This window comes from Myripristis murdjan, chromosome 23 (assembly GCF_902150065.1).
Source record: "Myripristis murdjan chromosome 23, fMyrMur1.1, whole genome shotgun sequence".
NCBI lineage: Eukaryota > Metazoa > Chordata > Actinopteri > Holocentriformes > Holocentridae > Myripristis > Myripristis murdjan.
This window is the reverse complement of record NC_044002.1, coordinates 19,057,864-19,070,231: the sequence shown is the minus strand read 5'-3', so window position 1 is coordinate 19,070,231 and position 12,368 is coordinate 19,057,864. Positions and strand designations below refer to the sequence as shown.

The following is a 12,368-nucleotide window of genomic DNA, read 5'->3' as shown; positions in this document are numbered from 1 at the left end:
CAGTATAGAGTGCCATTGAGACTTCCCAATGTCACACAAAAAAAGATGAGATTTTCCACTGAACTCCATATCCATTGTATAAAGTAGACCTTAAGCTGTTAGAAATGCATGTTGGTCAAGCTCCTGCACCTTTTATAAATTGACTGCAAGCATAGAAAGTACAAGCGAATTGCAAAATGCGTCCACCCTGTCATGGGACAATTTCTAAATAGAGTAAATATGTTCTAATCATATATTGATTACAAAATGTACATTTTCAGAAAGGTATTTGGTCCCTCGTTCAGGAATATATTTTAGTTTCTGGAAAACATCTCTCAAAAATACAGAAATTATGGAAAAATATATTTGTATATGTAAAATCTGTGAAAGTTGTACTTTCTTTTCTGAATAAACTCTATAAATAAAGGTATCTGGTCAAACTTTGAAATAATACTGTTTGGCCCTAAGCTCTTCAGAGCAAAATCACACAAAAGGTTTTGATAACTTGTGAAAATAATTATTTATTCACATAAAACATGAACATGACGGGGTGGACAATGACATGACGGGGTGGACAAGAGTGAAGTGCCTCATATATATTTAAAGGAAACAATGTTATGGTTTTGTCAACAAATGTTTTTTTTGTCAAAACATGACTTTTTTCACCTACTGTATTATGAATTGTGCACAGGTAGGCTACATCTGGAAATGACACTCAACAACAGCAAAAATAAATAAATAAAACCTTCAACTAGACGAAAAAACAAGATTGATATAAACAAAACAAAAACCCTTGGTCCCTAAATTTAGGCCTACCACAAAAAGTATAAACATAGGTATCCTTTCAAATGGTTTCTTTCTCTGCATATGTTTTGTCCTCCACTTGACTTCTGAAACACTGAAAAACTTATAAAACTGTTATAAAACTAGACTTGATGACGGGGAGGACAATGACAGGGAGGACGTTTCTGGCTGAAGTTTGCATTTAATGAGCACATGGTGGGCCATTAGCTAGCAACATGTATCAGTTAGGAAGGTGACTGTGTATACTTTAACAAACATATTTTGAATTTCTGAAAAGCATTTATATAGATTAATATTTTGCAATGACAGGGTGGACACATTAAGATTGAACGCATTCAAGTTCAATCATAAAATGATGAAAATGTCAAACTATAAATGTTGATATGTACTCTCTCTGCATGAGCTATTCTTCACTCCATTTGTAAAAGACAAAGCAGTGGTAGTGATGTCACTGATTACAGCAGGGGGTTTCTTATAGTGGCAGTAACCACCTAATGACGGGGTGGACAGCAAATCCAGGGACACATGCAAGACGTTTATTATTATTATTACATTAGACCATAAATGATCCAATGACTCATTTTATTCAAGTACTTGATGAGAGCAACAAGAGCATGTAAAAGGTTTGTACATTGGATATCATTTATCTACTTATTTCACTCAGTGAAGTTAGTAGAGAGGAGTTTGGGACATGGCAAAATCACATGCATCTAATCATAGAACATTTTTTTTAAATATGAAAAACACCCTTTTAAAGATGTATCTCTGTACCAATGTGTGTTTAAATGTTTGGCCATTTATATTAAACCCTCAGAGTTTTGTTATTTTGCAAATTTTTCATGAAAAGTGAGTGATTTCTGCCCAGGACACCAAATGGTACCCTATATTGATATTGACTCTTTTAATAAATGTAGTGCTGTAAATGTGTGCACTGTGCCATTTAATCAGAATTTTAACGTTCCCTATACAAAATCATTTAGGGCTGATTGTGATAGTGGTGGAAGATGAAGAGCTGTAAGTAAAATGTACGGCAGAACAAGACTGGCAACCTGCACTTATCCATAGCTACCTTAAAGGACAATTCCACTCAAATTCAACCTGTGAAGCTCTTTCATTTGCTGGAGTTCTGTATAATACGGCTAAAAAAAAAATCCTTGGCCACTGAACTGGACGGGTTCCTCTGTAAATTGAAAATTGCACTGGTATTCTGCCATTTTTACAGCGATCCATCAGCACCTGCTGGTTGGCGGAGGGATGCAAGCGCTGGAGGCTTTACTTCTTTTGGACACCGAGGAAAGTTGAATTGAGGGCAACTGGACTTGTTGGTAGTTTCTTGAAGACATTCAATTTCTCATCCAAGAAGCTTCCTCAGACTACAGAAGAAGATTTGGCCCACAGACAAGTCCAGTTGCCCTCGATTCAGCTCTCCTTGGATAACCATGATCTGGATGACTGAGAACCTTCACAGACTTCTTTTGCAAATGGAAAATAAAACCAAACTCACAAGTAAAAAGTAATTAAAATGTTTATGAACATTAGACACTGAGTTTTGCATAAACAAGCAAGTCAGATTTGAACATGTTTTTGGTTCTAGTGATCTTTTGACTCTTGACCCATAAAAATAACATTTTAGACTAAGGGGGAGCTAAATAACAGATTGTTACTTTGCCAACTTGTTGCTGTTCTCGATGTCGATCTGGTGGCCAGATAAAACACCACTGTGTGCATTCGAACAATATGAGGCGCCATCAACACCATCTCAAATCAAGATATTGTTGCAATATGATTTATTCAATTCAAAATATCTTACTGATAAACTGAAAAACCCCTCGGTGATGAATGCTGTCTTGTCAGTGATGAAGCCTTTCACATGCATATTGAGTCTGAGATTGCACTGTGAGCGCAATCTGCAAATTTTCTCCAAAACCACTGATTAGCTCATTTGAAGACACTCTCCAGCTGGCATCCCTGTTGGTGACAATGCGTGTGTATAATGTTACTTTGGGAGAAAATGTTGCTTTAGCGGCAATATATATATATTTTTTTTTAACTCGGCTATGACCTCATGGCAAAACAATGGCAATATCTCGGTGCTGCCATTAACACCTGATGGCACGTCATCTCCTCTCAAAACAGGGAGAAACAGAAGCCGGCATTGTAACCTCAGCTGTGGTCTTGTTGTGGAAATCAGGGTTACAGGTCAGAGTTCATCGCTGGCTAGAAGCTATGAGATGAGTCGGATGCTGCTGCTGCATTTCGTGCCACAATCAAAACAAATGCGTGCCAGGAATGTACAGAAACACAAACAAAAAAGTACGCCTACTGTGTGTGTTGCATATTTGGAGCGCTTTCACCACTCACCTGCTTTCTGAGCACCTGCATCTCTGCACTCATACACTATATTTTACTCTGTATGTATGTGTGTGTATGTATGTGTGTGTGTGTGTGTGTCATTTTCCCCACAGTCACAATCACCCAGTCAGACACTTCCTCAGCCAGAAGAGTAAAACTTGTAATTCATTTCGTCATTCCCGTTCCTCAGCCATTGCTTGATCACCTTGAGACTCTCTCTCTCTTTCTCTTTCTCCCTCTCTCTTTCTCTCTCTCTCTCTCTCTCTCTTCGAGGGATTGTCTGAGATTCAGTCGGTGTGTGTTTTCATGCCAGTGGGGCGGATATGACTGACATCCCAAAAGTAAGACGGCTAGAGAGAGAGAGGGAGAGAGAAATGTCATTCACACCTGACGAATCAAACTTTGATGCAGCAGGTTTTTCAAACATACGTCCTTCTGAGACACAAACAAGAATATAATCACGCACACACACACACACACACACACACACACACACCTGCACATACAGAGCAAATTCAATTTTTAATTTCATTGTCCCACTTGAGCATGCACGTGCTTTGGATCACTGCATTTTAATTCCAATCAATAACCTACCGAGCCTTACTGTATGTACCAATGCAGCTGCAGTGGAATTAATGTATCTGAGCTGCAGGAGGCAGAGTTAGGACACCATGCTGAACATTTGCGCCAGAGAGACCAGTATGACTGACAGCTCAGAGTATTGATTGCAGTAAATGTGTGTGTGTGGGGGGGGTGTATGCACACACAGACACACGCCCACACACACCAAACGCCATCCAAACACCCTTTTTTGGGGAGCTTGAAAGACGGAGATGATGGAGGGTGTGAAAAAAGCAAGAAAAATGAAGACTGGGAGAAGAGGAGAAAAAGAAAAGAATTAGAGTTTTAAAAAAAGACAGAAAAATCAACCCATATATAATAATGCCCACACACACACACACACACACACACACAAACATGCACAAAGAGTTCAGGGGCCAGATACATAAAACTTTGTATAGGTTCATAACTGAGCACAAATATGCATACATGTTCTTTTCATTAGATTTATAAAGTCATTCTCACGCATGGCTCGGTTTCATAAATCTCAATCTTTGCGTAATTTTTCACACGTGCACGAGCTTGAAGCCCACTCACACAACCGGCAATAAATGGAGGTTGACACACCCCTAATTAGCTCGTTTCTATAGAAATACCTGTTGCTGCTCAGTCATTTTTTTTTTTTTTAGAAATGATAACTCAAAGGACGGTAAGGTCCACCAAAGCCACCACTGCTGCATATCATTACATACAGCCCTATCCTATTTATAGCGCTCCTCATAATGACTATAAATTGATCACACATGTGCCTCTAAATCTACCCATAAGTCCGTCTGTATTATGTGTGACACAGTGCAACACACATATTCTCACCCATAGATAGAATAATTAAAAAAAGATGAATAGGCTTGTACAAAATCATACATGCACAATGAAACTGGATATTAAAAAAAAACTTTGCATATGGAAATAATAAAGTTACAATAATAATGCCATTTAAATCCATATTTTCATGTTTTTTCTATTACGTCTCCAACAGCCTGCAGCCCAAACTGTGTGTAAATACCGATTATAAATACTGATTTCTATGAAGAAAATAGTGTGTGTGTGTTTCTGTGTACATCGTTTATACAATTGGCCCCAGGAGTAACAGCCTACATGTTATGGTATTACATAATTAAATTACAAAATAGATGTTACACCATAGCATTTGAAAAATCGATCACGTGTTATCTAGTTAATCTATTTTTGGATATATTTTATTTTTATAGGTCTGGGATGACGTCCCAATACGTTAACTTCAAGGTCATCTACTGTAAAGTTGACCAAGTTGGTTCTGAGTTCGGCCGCCTCGTTTTGGCTCCTGACCAACTTTGCAGTTTTCTCCTTATTTTGTGGTTATTTTGCATAAATTCCACCTCCAAGATAGCCAGCCACTGGAGGTATGACTGTGGCATATTATTAGACATCAGAGATTCGATGACGAGGATTTTTTCATCGGGATCCCCTGCTCACTCCTACCACAGAGGTCATCTTTCATCTATTCATCTTTGAGGCACTACTGCAACAAAGACATCAGAGTTTTGGTGCTAGTGAGGCTGAGATCACAAACTAACCTTCCCCAGGTGTCTAACATTATACTGGCTAATGTGCAGCTGCTGGATAACAAGCTGTAGAAGTTGAGAACGTGGATCTTCTTCCAGTGGGAAATGAAGGAATGTAACATCATCTGCCTTACGGCGATTTGGCTGATGGTGGATATTCTAGGTCACGCCATCGAACCATCGGGGCTCTCCGTGTTTCATGCAGACAAGACGACATGACTCTCCCAGAAAGGCGAAACTTGGCGTGAACATTTTATCGGCAGCAGTGCTTGGTTTGATTTCTGCTTTTCTGCTTTATCTGATTGTGACAGTGGACAGAGACAGGATTCAAACCAAGGCTGCTGCAAACCTAGCCTTGATTCATGGTAGGCGCTCCACCAGGTGAGCTACTGCGGCAAACCCATTACAGGACTGTTTTGACCGCTGGGACATGTTCCATGAGGCAACAGATGGCGACATTAATGTATAGACACAAACAGTGTTGGGATTTATCCCTACAAAAGCAGTCCAGGTTTATCCTAACAAGAAACCATGGATTAAGAGCACTGTGCGAGCTGCTCTTAAAGCGCGAGACATTCACAGTATACATACTCTTTCTTACATGCTCTTACTTGTTCTTGCATACTTGCATACTTACTTATGCTGTATGTTGTGGAGCCACAACCAAAGCAATTTACTATTACACTTGTATAATGAGATGTAAGAATTGTAAATCTTAATGCTAAGCTAACATTTTTCATATCTATTTTTTAAATTGTGGCTTAAAATTTGTTCTATGCCACGTCAACAAATAAGGATTTCCTAGGTAAAATATTACAATGTAAAAGTAAAGTACCCAAAGAAAAATACCAAGAAAAGCAACTCTGACTTCAGCCCAAGTTTGAAACAGTAATTTTGTACCCCAATATGTTTCCTCATTGTTCTGGCAAAGCAATGAAAGAGGAAACTCCAAATCACTTCAGTGGTCTCTTACAGTCACTGATCAAAATGTTTGCTAATTATGAAGTTTTAAATCTGATTTTTTTTTTTCAGTTAAAAGTCTAACTTGAGACTATAACAGTCATTCTTTTGCCTTGTAGCCATGTAGATGACAAAAAAAAAAAAAGACATAAAAAAGTTCATTCAAAGCTTAGCCTAACTTGTAGCTGAGAGTCTGCAATTTCAGCAAAAGCATTTTTTTCTACATCCACCAGGGGGCAGAGCGTCTTTGAGTGTTTACAAATGGAGTTTGTGCTCCTGGCATCCTCTAGTGGTCAGAAAATCCCTTAGTGCAGCTTTAATTGCCTAGTTAAAAAAAAAATGTTGGAGAAGTCATCAAAAAGTCATCAACTGTTATGCCATTATACCACAATTGAGGTGAAACCGCATTATACCAAAATTAAATAACTCTGGTGTAATCCAAATAGTATCATCATTTGTTACATTTTGAAAAGGGTCCTTTATAATCTGTAACTGATTGCATTTCAGAAGTAACCTTCCCACACACACACATTAAACAAACCCATATACTTTGAACACATGCAGCCCTCTAAAATCCATTTGATATGATTTGAGAGGTCTCTCTGTATCACTGTTCCTTCTCAACTGCGTCCCTGTATTTCTCATTATTGTGACACAACGGTGATTAGTCTTGTTAACTCCACCGAGCTCACCGCTAGACATTCATTTAATCTCTTAAACAGGAAGGTGCACCCGAGCCATTAATGGAATTAGATGCCACGTGTGGAGAGGAGGAAAAAAAAAAGGGGGGGGGGGTGAAAAAAAGTCGAGTATTAGACATCATTTCAAACAAATGAGATGCTTTGAAGTCTCAAATACATTATGGCTCTATAGTACATCGTGATGCAGAGAGAGTGCACTCTCAGGCCACCAGCTCTGCCGAGGCCTGCAGATTTGAATGACTCTAATGTATGCCGACACATGAAAGGAGAGATATAAGCATGTGAAAAGACTCTCTCCTTGCATCTTTAAGTTTCCAGCTGGCTTTGTGTGTCCACAGGGTAATCTCTCTCATGTTAACGCCCTTTCTCCATCTCTCTCTCTCTCTTCACCTCTCTAATAACACTCTCCCTCCATCTCTCTCACTTGTTCTCTCTCTGTAGTACCGTAAGTCTCTCTTTCACTCACTCTCTCTCTCTCTTTCTGCCTGGCGTGTTGCCTTCCAATTATATTCCCCCTCTACTGATTCAGAATGCATAGAGCCCAATCTCCACGTCTGTCAAAGTATCCCCGGGTTATGAAATGACTCAACTCTCTTTCCCTTACTTTTTCCCTTCTTCCTCTCCCTCTTTCTCTCTCTCTCTCTCTCTCCCTCTCTCTCTCCCCCTCTCCATTTGCTATTCTTCCTACCATCATTTCTTCCTCTCCCTCTCCCACGCCCCTCTCTTTTCCCCCTCTTTGCATCACTCTTCCGCTTCTTCTCCTCTTTCTCTTAATTACCAGCCTCCTCAGCAGTGAGTAATGAATACATTGCCGGCATGTTTTATCTCCGCGGCCTCGATTTTGACGTTTTCCCCACCCCTGCCTTCCGCCATCACGGCAGCGCGGAGGAAGGAAGGGATAGATGGAGGGAGGGATAGAAGGGTGGTGGAGCGATGGATGGATGGATGGATGGATGGGCGCTGAAGCTTTGTTTCAAAGCCAAACCCATAAATGCCATATAAAAACTGATAGAAAGCTTACACAAATCGCAATATTTTGACAGCAGAGTGCATTGTGGACTACGGTTAACCCTTATAAACTGTTTTATAACATTTGCTGGCAAACCCTGTGTCTACATACAGCATTTTACTCTCAGTTGTCACCATCGCCATTTACATGGAGTCCTATGGGAGGCGGCTGTTAAACACTTAGAAAGGGGCTGAACTTAAAGCCCTGCCGAAAGCATTTTTCTCCTCTTCCAACCAGTTGAAATAAGTTCAACTTTTCAGATGATGTCCTTGATCGGACTGATGTCCTTGATCAGTGACAAAAAATATAGAACTGATGGTGTTGACAGTGTGTCGTTTTGTTATTTCTTTAATAACAGCCCCAAACAGCAAACCAACAAGCAACCACAAAGTAACTTTTTCACTCAGCTACAAAAAAAAAAAAGAAGAAGAGGGGGAGAAGGATGGAAGGAGGGAGGCAGTAGTGCTGAGAGCTTGGCATCTTTTATTGTCAGGATACTGTCAGTGACATCTTCCTGCCAAATTAAATGTGATTATGAATTGATATTTCTGACTTAATGCTTTCAGCTGTCATTTTGCGAGGATTTGAGTCACTCAGGCTTCATTGCCATCCGTCTTTGCTATATTTCCGTCCTCTACTTGCTCTAAAAATTCTGCTGTCTTGCCCAATAACAAAAACAAACAAACAAACAAAAACAAAAAACACCCTTTTATACCTGTGTATTATTTAGTCCTAATATTCTATCATCATACCTGCTCGCAAGGCCAATTTTTTGCAATGAAAATCCATTCAAAACCTCTGTATCCTCCACAACTGCTTCTATTCTCTTTGACAGGGGGAAGGTAGAAATTGAGCATCTATAATACAGAAAACTTTTGTGAGCAAAAAACTAATTATAGCCAAAATTATTAAGAGTTTGCTTCACTTTTTCTTCACCAAAACATAGTATAATTTGTTCTGGAATTTTCATATTTACAAATTACACACATGGCAAATTTGCATACAATTAAAATCACGGACGCCCTTGAATTAGTAGAAATCACTTTCACTTCACGTCACCGGGTAATGATACTCCCATGCAAACGGGGCAACAAATGATTAATGATTCATTTATTTCCAAGGCGCTATTGCTGTTAATTCTGTATTCTTTACTACTGCTTGGCTCAGATGTTGGAATTACACGGTAAAAGTTGGAGCTTATTCTTCCTCTCCACTCGGTTGAAAGTCACTCTGGAGGAGAGCGTCAAGCATAATGCTGAAAATGTAAATGCAATGTAAAAGGAAAGTCACATTTTCACACCGGCAGAGTTGGGGGAAACAGTGTGAGGAAGGTCACATAAGAAGGAGTGGACCGGCAGTGGTCACGTTCTAAGTGGCCGGGTAGAATTCTATTATCTAACGAAATGAAATGAAATTCTAATGAAATTTCTACATGTGGCGGCGTTAAGCTCCGTTGCTCATTATTCCAAAAGGACATTCAGAGCGAGGACAGTGGTCGGGGATGTAACTGGTCTGAATCTTGTAATAACTCTCATTCAGCAGTCCCTTAAAAAGGGGCTAAATGCAGGTTTCTTCAATGGACCTTAATTGGTCTGTGATATAGAGCAGATTACTGGGTATCGATGGAGACTAGCGGCGCTGGGGGCTTAAATGATAGAGTAGCGGGCTTGTGTCTGGATGGTAATTTCCATCCACGTATTGGCTAAGAGAATCGGAGTGGGACAAGCGAACAAGAATCAGAGTCTCTTAATTTACCAGGGGCAATACATTGAAAGTGATTGGTTTTGATGATACCGGCGCAGGAGCAAATCAAGAATTCCTATAGGAATCTAAGAACATAATGGCACAGGACCATCAGAGGAAGAGGACAATGCAAGGCAGTTATTAGACACAGGGCACATTAGAGCCCATACACACTTGGTTTTCACATCTAGTTGGGATGACTGGATCACGCGTGGCTTGGAAATGCGTTTTGATTTGATTTAATCATTCAAACCACCTTCGAAGGCAATTGGTGGCGCAATGGGCCACCCAGGGTTTGCAGTGTTAAGATTAATTTGTCCCCAAGCGTCCCCAGCAATATCAACTTGTGGCTTTGTGGAGGGAGGGAGTAATTGATAGAGCAGGCTGTTGGTGTGAAATTAAAATTCGAATGAAGCTTGTTTAGGAAATGACAAAACAGAGAGCTCGGGCACAACTGCTTTGTTAATGATCCAGTGACAGAGAACAGGATGGGTGAAGAGCATGGAATATATATGTTGTCAAGAAATTCAATCACAAGTGTTACCGGAGACACAATCTGAGACGCATGACAGTGGCAGGTGTGAGCGGTGGTGTGTCTCTCGGCTGTCGGCTTGCAATTTGATCATTTGAGGCATTACAGAAAAAAAAAAAAAGCTTTGCAAAAGTTCAATCAGAAAGCCTCTGTTGTGCAGTCTTTCTGAAGTCACATGCACAGATTCCCTTACAGCCATTTTAAATTCTGTCTCTCCCTGTCCTCAATCCAATCACAGCTTGATATGAATCGTTAGCGAGTTCCTTGGTCTTCACCACCACCACCACCACCTATACTGTTCCTATACCGTATATTAACATTTGTTCTTTATGAAATCGCCACTCATGAATATCAATTTCCTGCCAGACTCTAAGCGTCAAACACTATTTTTTTTCTCCTTTTCACATCTAATAAATATCACTCTACTTCAAGAATTCCCATTGTCTCTTTTTTCCTTCTATTAGTCTACTGATTGAACTACATTCTCTCCATCAGCATCTACTGCTGAGGTGCCACTGAGCAAGAATTAACCAACCAACATGAACTATTTTAGCTGCTGATTAGGCACCAGTACAGCACACTGATGTGTCCCAAAGGAATGCTACATATTAATACTAAACAGTACCTACTGTATACTAATCTCCACAGTGTACTGCTCTGGCAGGTAGTATGACAGAAACTCAAAATACTATAATAATCATGGGAAATGAGGCAACACGTCTTGATCATGTGAGTTATGTCATGTGACCTTGTGACGCCTTCTAATTTCAAACTAACAAACAAATATAAAAAAAAAACAAAACAAAAAAAAAAACATATATAACAAGTGATGTTTCAGTTTATTTTTGGTTTTGTGACCTTCTCAGTTACTGTTGCCCCTTGAGTAGTTCCTCCCTTTCCACAACACACTGCATTATGCTTTTGGGACACAGATTGCATTGTGCAGCCATGTTGGGTGGATGTCAAACAGCTCTATGTGAGGTTAAAGCAGGCTGAGATTAACAAAGCTTGTCAGCCTAGACAAGCTCACTTGAAAAATGTTAAAGGTAAAAGTAAACTGAACCAATCAAACATGTCCAGGGAATCTTCTTTTTCACTTACCATTAGCCTTCCTGAAGCTCGTTTCCTTGGATTTCCACATTTTCCCTCAATGAGGGAATTTTTCAGTTTCCGCTTATGTCAATGCTGCGGATTATGTTTCCCCACTGAAACACAGAGTGAAGGCGATAAATGAGCAGTTGACAAATTATGAAGCTCTCTAAGGCAACATTTCAGCTACTGAGGAGACCTGTAGAAACCATCAAGAATTGAATTAAAAACCACTGCAACAATTTCATTTAGAAAATCTTGCATTGCACAAGAATGCACTTGCATGCTTACCCACTGGTTTTGAGAAAATGATGATCTTTTGAATAAGACCAATGATGCGTGGATTGCTACCAAAAACATATCCCTAACCTCCCAGAGCACACAATCATTTAAGTGGACGAGCAGACGTTCCCCTTGCATCAGTTATGGCTGAACAAAATCAGCTGCTGAATCGTGCCCACATTTTGTCATTTGGTCTGAAAAAGTCTCTGGTGTCAGTATGTTACAGCTAAACGGTTAAATTTGTTTCCATTGGGACCCTTAACAGGTTGCACCTTCCTGGTCACACTCAGATTGACAGCTGAAGAGACCAGTGAGAGTTTGGTGGGTGGGTCTTAATAGCTCCACTCCTTTTTCCATGGACCTTCTTCCAGGCTTCCCACTCTGGAGGAGAAAGCCTGGGAACGGGGCTCCTTACCATTGTTTTATATGATAGATATCAGCAGCACTTCCTACTGTAAACCACAACAAAGTCAGACATGACATGCAAATACTTATATCTTAATATTTATCTCCCAAAGCTTGTCTATAGCCAATTCTTGATAGCTTTATGATTATCACAGGAGGTTGGTAGCGTCACTCTGCCCATGCATGTCAACTTTATGTAAGCAGTAAATCACTTATGTGTAGTGGTAGAAAAAGTGCCAGTGTCCTTTAAGAAAAAAAATCACAGTACTGTAACGGAAAAATACTATTAAAGTAAAAGTCTTCATTCAATGGATTTCTTAAGTGAAAGTGTATTGTAAGTAGAGAAG

General features: G+C 39.8%; 1 long non-coding RNA gene across 1 annotated transcript; it reads right to left on the bottom strand.

The window, feature by feature from the left end:
• Nucleotides 1-3,328: 3,328 nt before the first annotated feature.
• On the bottom strand, nucleotides 3,329-11,829 carry LOC115355457 (uncharacterized). The gene is made up of 3 exons (XR_003927884.1): nucleotides 11,626-11,829; nucleotides 11,347-11,450; nucleotides 3,329-3,485 (listed from the first exon to the last, which is right to left on the bottom strand). It is a non-coding gene; the product is annotated as an uncharacterized LOC115355457 (long non-coding RNA).
• Between the last annotated feature and the right edge of the window lie 539 nt (nucleotides 11,830-12,368).